The sequence below is a fragment of the Canis lupus genome, chromosome 22, assembly GCF_003254725.2.
Source record: "Canis lupus dingo isolate Sandy chromosome 22, ASM325472v2, whole genome shotgun sequence".
Lineage (NCBI taxonomy): Eukaryota > Metazoa > Chordata > Mammalia > Carnivora > Canidae > Canis > Canis lupus.
This window is the reverse complement of record NC_064264.1, coordinates 33,784,271-33,791,028: the sequence shown is the minus strand read 5'-3', so window position 1 is coordinate 33,791,028 and position 6,758 is coordinate 33,784,271. Positions and strand designations below refer to the sequence as shown.

Sequence of the window (6,758 nt, the reverse complement as noted above, 5' to 3'; positions counted from 1 at the left end):
AAGAATTACACATAAGCAAATATATATCTGTTCTTACTAATGGATCTCAAAGAATTGGAGTTATTCAACCATGTAAATATATGTTACAAACAGGCACCTCAACCCTCATCAAAGATTTCTTCTTGGATAAGATCATTGGGCTCTGAATGCCCTCCAACTTATCCTCAAATCCCTTTTCTTCCATTAGCAGGAGGATTAAAATCCTCTTCAAGTTATTTAATTTATTCAGCTTTGGTTTCTCCACATATAAAGTTGAGATTATAATATAAAATTGATGGTGCTACTATGAGAATTCAATGCCGTAACACAAGAACTGATTCTAGCCCAAGATGGGCAATCAAAAAATGTTAGCAGTTATTTTTTTAAATTATTTTATCATTATTAAACCACTGATGGGCTGCTATCCTCTGTCTGATGTCTTTTCTGTCTTCATCTTCATCATGTTGTTTAGTGGCTTCATCATGCATGCTTCTTCTTGGCCCTGAGCCACACACTTCCTCTCTACTCTGCCAACATGCATGCGATTAATCAGGTCAATAATGTACTTTCAATCCACCTACATCTCCCTCCTCTTTGTTCTTCAGCTCTTTCCACTTTACCAATCTCCACATTTCAGTAACCCCTACTGCCTGCCTGGTTTCTCTTCCCATGTTTGTAAACCGAAGCAAGTCACTAGACTATAGTGACCAAGTCAAGTGACCTTAACTAGGCTCTCACTGTATCTCAGCAAATCTTTTATTTATCACTTGTTGACTCCCTATTGCATTCCTCACTACAGCTGTTCCAAATGTTTCCGCTGCACTCGAGTCCCTAATCCCAATGCTCCTCCCTCCCCTCTTCGCACATAACCTCACCTCCTACTGAGAAAATTGAAACCATCCCAACCTAAGCTTAACCAATTGCTTCTGCTCCTACTCAAAAAATATCTGTGCATCAATCCCTCTTTGCTTTTGCATTATTTGAGGAAATCATTTCTTTTACAGGAAAACAGCATCATGCTGTGGTGGAGTGCTTAGGGTTTGGAGTCAGACAAAGTTAAATATTCTTTGTTGACATGGTGTGACCCTGACATGTTTTCCAGCTTCACAGCCTCAATGTCATCATCTCCAAAATGGATGTGCAATTTTCTACCTTACAGGGTAATAAAGGGTAATTAACAGATTTTTTGGCAGATTGTAAACATTTAACAAATTACAGCTATTATTATTATTTGAAAAGCTGAAGCTTTTAACCTGCATTTTTGTCCATCCTAATAAAGATGGCAATGATAATAATGATGATGATGATAAAAGTAAATAATAATCCCCATGTGTTTTCTAGTAAGTTTCTTCCTCATTTATCTCTTTTATTTCTTAATTCTCTAACTCACCCAGTTCATTGGCTATTCTTTCTACCTTATACATGGTAAAACCTTCCTTTTCCTTTGAAAGAAAAATAACAAGCCTGCCCTCTTTTCAAGCTAAAACTCCATTTTTCCAACTTTTGACCAAAATCCTTGAACAAATTTGTGCTTTAGCTCCCATTTGATCTTTTCCATATATTTCTTAAAAGTCTTTAACATAACTTTCCTACCTTACCCAAACTTCTTCTTGAAAAACATATTGAACTCATACTCCTACATACCAAACACCATCATTTCCTCAGTCTCCAGCCCCAAACTCTTTTGTAGCTCTTGTTCCGACTCATGCACTCCCTTCTCTGGCTTCTGTAACTTCATATAAACATTGCTCTCTTCTTTTTTCTCTATATCCTTTATTTGCTATTATTATCCATTCTATTGCCAAAATTTAGCCATTCTTAAAAGTTTAGTCCTTGGCTTTGTTCCTGTATTTTTCCTGAGCAACCATATTAATTATCATAGCCTTAATGATTAGATTCCCATAATGGATGCTCATGCTTAGTGAGCACACAGCACAGAACACAACATGCTTTGTGTTCTCTGCCACATGTGTTTTTTTTTCTCCTTATCAGTATAAGACTACTCGTATTTTAAGTTTTGTATTCATTTTAATGTTTCTTTTTCTACTTTTTTTTAAGCTTCATGCTTATAATTGCCTCTAAATGACTATACCTGGAAGTCCTATATAAGTTAAAATTGAGCATGAAAACATACATTTATTTCCTGAAAAAAATGGCTTTTTCTTTTAGATTTATATTTCTTTTTTTAAAGATCTTTTTTATTCATGAGAAAGAGAGAGAGAGGCAGAGACACAGGCAGGGGGAGAAGCAGGCTCCATGCAAGGAGCCCAATGTGGGATTTGATCCCGGGACTCCAGGATCACGCCCCAGGTGGAAGGCTGGTGCTGAATCTCTGAGCCACCCAGGGATCCCTAGATTCATATTTCTCTTAATAATTATTTCATATTCCAAGTCACCCAAGTTTGAAATAGTGAAGATATTAAATCAGCAACAATTAATCATTGATCTCTACCCTGTGACAGATCTGGACACACAGCCGTGAGCACAACAGAATAGTTCCTGAACAGTCTAATATGAAGATACATACTGAAGAATTAATACAAGTGTTATCAATATCAGAAAGGAGGAGTATAAGATATAGTAAAATTTTAGATAGCAATGAGATTTAATTAGACTGGAAAGCTAGTAAAAAGATGTCACTGAAGGTTACCTAAAGGTAGAACTATGCATGGTGAAGAAGCAGAGGAAGCTGAAGAAAAGCAGAAAGAAGACTATTGTGAATCCCTTAATTTGTTTTTTAGATATTTGGTTGTTAGGTATAGAAATGCAACTAGTTTCTGAATATTGATTTTATGCTCTGCAACTTTACTTAATACTATTATTTAGTTCTAAATTTTTGGTGGAGTCTAGGACTTGCCATATATAAAATCATGTCACCTAAAAACAGACAATTTTACCTTTCCTTTCCAATATTGATGCTTTTTATTTCTTTTTCTTGCCTCATTGCTCTGACTAGGACTTCCATTACTATACTGAATAAAATTGGTGAGAATGGGTACCCTTGTCTTGTACCTGATCTTACAAGAGCTTTTAACCCTTCAGGATTAAATATGACACTAGCTGTGGGTTTGTCATACATGACCTTTCTTATGTTGAGGTACATTCTTTCTATACCCAATTTGTTGCAAGTTTTTATCATGAAAAGATGTTGTATTTTGTGAAATGTTTTTTCTGCATCTCTCAACATGATTATATGGACTTTGTCTTTCATTCTATTAATGTGATATATTTATTGATTGATTTTCTTGTGTTGAACCATCCTTGTATCCCAGGGACGGATTCCACTGGATCATAAAGTATGATACTACTAATGTGCTGTTAAATTTAGTTAGCTAATATTTTACTGGGAACTTTTTCATCTATAATCATCAGGGATATTGGATTGTGGTTTTTCTTTTCTTGGAGTGTCACTATCTGGCTCTGGTACCAGGTAACTGCTGGCCTCATAAAATGAGTTTAGCTGTGTTTTTCCCTCTTCATGTTTTGGAAAGAGTTTGAGAATTAGCATTTGCTCTTCTTTAAATATTCAGTAGAATTAATCTAAGAAGCAATCTAATCATGAATTTTTCTTTGGTGAGAGGCTTTTGGTTATTGCTTTAATCTCCTTACTTATTATTGGTCTGTTCAGGTTTCCTATTTTTTCCTAATTCAACCTCTCTCTTTTTTTCATGATTAGTCTGGCTAAAAGTTTGCCAACTTTGTTTATCTTTTCAAAGAACCAACTCTTAGTGTCATTAATCTTCCCCATTTCTATTCCATTTACTCCTGCCATAGTCTTTATTATTTCCTCCCTTCTGTTAACTTTGGGGTTAATTTGTTCTTTTTCTAGATTTTGAGGCGTAATGTTGGGTAGTAAATTGAGATGTTTCTTTTTTCTTAATGTATGTATTTATAGCCTTAAACTTTTCTCTTTGGACTTCTTTTGTTACATCTCACAAGTTTTGATATGTTGTGTTTAAATTTTTCATTTGTCTTAAAATATTTTTTTATTTATCTTTTTATTTCCTCATAAAAACTATTTTTTTAGGACTCTTCTATTCTGCATGCACTCTCTTATTTGGTTCTGATAATAGAATGGGACTATTATTTTCCTGAAGTTTATTTTAAAAATAGATACAGAATTATAAAACAGAAAATATATTAGCCATTTGTTAACTCTGATTTAAAATAAAATCACTCTTGTAGTGACATGAATTTAAAAATCTGTTCAACATTTCTTCTTATAGCCTCCAGTGATGAGATTTACAAAACAATTACCTCCCCTCTCTAATTAATCACAAAGATAATCAAATTATGTATAAGAACAATATTTGAGAACTATTATTTACACTATTAAAAAAGTAGATTATTTAAATTACTTCAAAATGAAAATGGCCAAATAAATTTATATTATGTAATGCTTTGCTGAAATCAAATAGTTAATTATATCCATTGATACTATGACATCATTTTTTAAACACAGCAAATTAAATAGGAATAGCTAGAGTTTAGGGTCTTTAACAGATTATCCCAACATTTCTTTTTGGACAAAGTTATATTACAGAAATGCTTAGAAAATCATATTGAATGATAAATTCCTTTTAACAGATGACTACCCAAAGAGGAGGCAAAGGGGAAGTTGGGATTAGGAATGTTAGTATAAAGGATTTTAATCTCGGCCATAATGATTTATGAATGGATAAAGAAGGTGTGGTATATATGTACAATGGAACATTACTTAGCCATAAAAGAGAAAGAGATATTGCCATCTGCAACAAAATGGATGGCCCTAGATGATATTATGATATTATGCTTATTATGTGAAATAAGCCAGTCAGAGAAAGACAAATACCATATGATTTCACTCATCTGTGGAATTTAAGAAACAAAACAAAGAAATAAACAAACAAAAGGCAGAAACAGACTCACAAATAAAGGAAACAAACTCTCAGTTGCCAGAGGGAAGAGGGTAGAGGATGGATAAAATGTTTTTGAAATAATCTCCCCCGCGGGGCCTGAGGTGACCTCCGAAAATAGTTCGCTACTTTCTGGACCCAGAAAACCCTACAAAATCATGCAAATCGAGAGGTTCAAATCTTAATGTTCACTTTAAGAACACACATGAAACTGCCCAGGCTATCAAGTGTATGCATATCCGAAAAGCCACCAAGTATCTGAAAGATGTCACTTTGCAGAAACAGTGTGTGCCATTCTGTCACTACAATGGTGGAGTTGGTAGGTGTGCACAGGCCAAACAGTGGGGCTGGACACAGGGTCGATGACCCAAGAAGAGTGCTGAATTTTTATTGCACATGCTTAAAAATGCAGAGAGTAATGCTGAACTTAAGAGTTTAGATGTAGAGTCTCTGGTCATTGAGCACATACAGGTGAACAAAGCCCCCAAGATGTGACATAGAATTTACAGGGCTCTTGGCCAGATTAATCCATACATGAGCTCTCCCTGTGACAACGAAATGATTCTTACTGAAAAAGAACAGATTGTTCCTAAACCAGAAGAGGAGGTTGCACAGAAGAAAAAGATATCCCAGAAGAAACTGAAGAAACAAAAACTTATGGCCCGGGAGTAAATTCTGCATAGAATAAGTGCAAATAAAAATTAAAAAAAAAAAATTAAATGTTTTTGAAATAATAATGCTCATGTGATTTTAAATTTATTTATATATGTGTATTTATATTATTTTTTAAATTTATTTATATATGTGTATTTATATGACTTTTAAAATTCATCTGCATTGTGAATAATTGCCTTAAAATTAAAATATCTAGATTCAAGTCTTATTGATTGATTGATTGATTGATTGATTGATTTTGGTCTACAGGTTTTATTTACAGGGATGCTCAGTTAGAGGTCAAACACTCTAGTATCCACATGCCTTACCTGAAGCTACTTGGTTTCAGGTTTCTTGTCTCCGGCTTCAAGCTTGAGACTCTCAGGGGGCTGTCAATAGGCAGGGAAGGCCTCCCACGAGCTGTTCAGGTCGAACTTGGGGAACTCCTGGGCCAACTGGATGGGTTCGGCCACCACCCGCTTCACTTCATCATCATACTGTAACGCAAGGCAGCCAGACACTGGAAAGTCCGGAAAGGATGTCCTTCAAAGCCATAGTCTGTCAGGGTCCTTCTTAGGTCAGGGTGGTTAGCAAAGAAGACTCCAAACAAGTCCCAGATCTCCTCTCACATACCAGTTAGCTGCCTTATACACAGAAACAGTGAACTCAATGGGTGTCAGCTCATCTGTATAAGTCCTCACACAGATCCAAGAGTTGAAACGCAGAGAAAGCAGGTTGTAAACAATCTCAAAATGGTTCTGCCAGGTGGGGATGTCCACTGCTGTCAAGTCAGCCAAGGATTGAAATGGTGCACTGGTGTGATCCCTGAGGAAAGTCAGCACTGGGATGACCCCATCAGGATGGATACAGATCTCTAACTCATTGAAGCAGAACACCTGAACTTGTTGGACATACTTGGGCAGGATTTCAGCCACATACTCTCCAAATGCTGAGAGCTGCTTGTGAGCCACATCATTCCGTGGTCTGACAGTGGGGTGCTTTCCCTCCTCACCAGTAGAAGCAGCACCGAGGGGTTGCCCGGCCACCCTGGCCAGCACCACGGACCCCGTGAGCCCCTGCCACCAGCCCCTTACCGCAGCCACCGCCACCATGGTCCCTCTAGCTTCCAGTCTTACACTGTTCCACCCTAGCACATATTACAGGTTACTATTATCTTTTCATACTTACCAAAAAACAAACAAATGAACAAACAACAAAACAACAACAACA

At 36.2% G+C, this 6,758-nt stretch overlaps 2 pseudogenes; one reads left to right on the top strand and one right to left on the bottom strand.

The window, feature by feature from the left end:
- The first annotated feature begins 5,090 nt into the window (after positions 1-5,090).
- Positions 5,091-5,583, top strand: LOC112656055 (60S ribosomal protein L17-like; annotated as a pseudogene).
- A 280-nt stretch (positions 5,584-5,863) lies between these two features.
- On the bottom strand, positions 5,864-6,640 carry LOC112656065 (NADH dehydrogenase [ubiquinone] iron-sulfur protein 3, mitochondrial-like; annotated as a pseudogene).
- Positions 6,641-6,758: the final 118 nt, after the last annotated feature.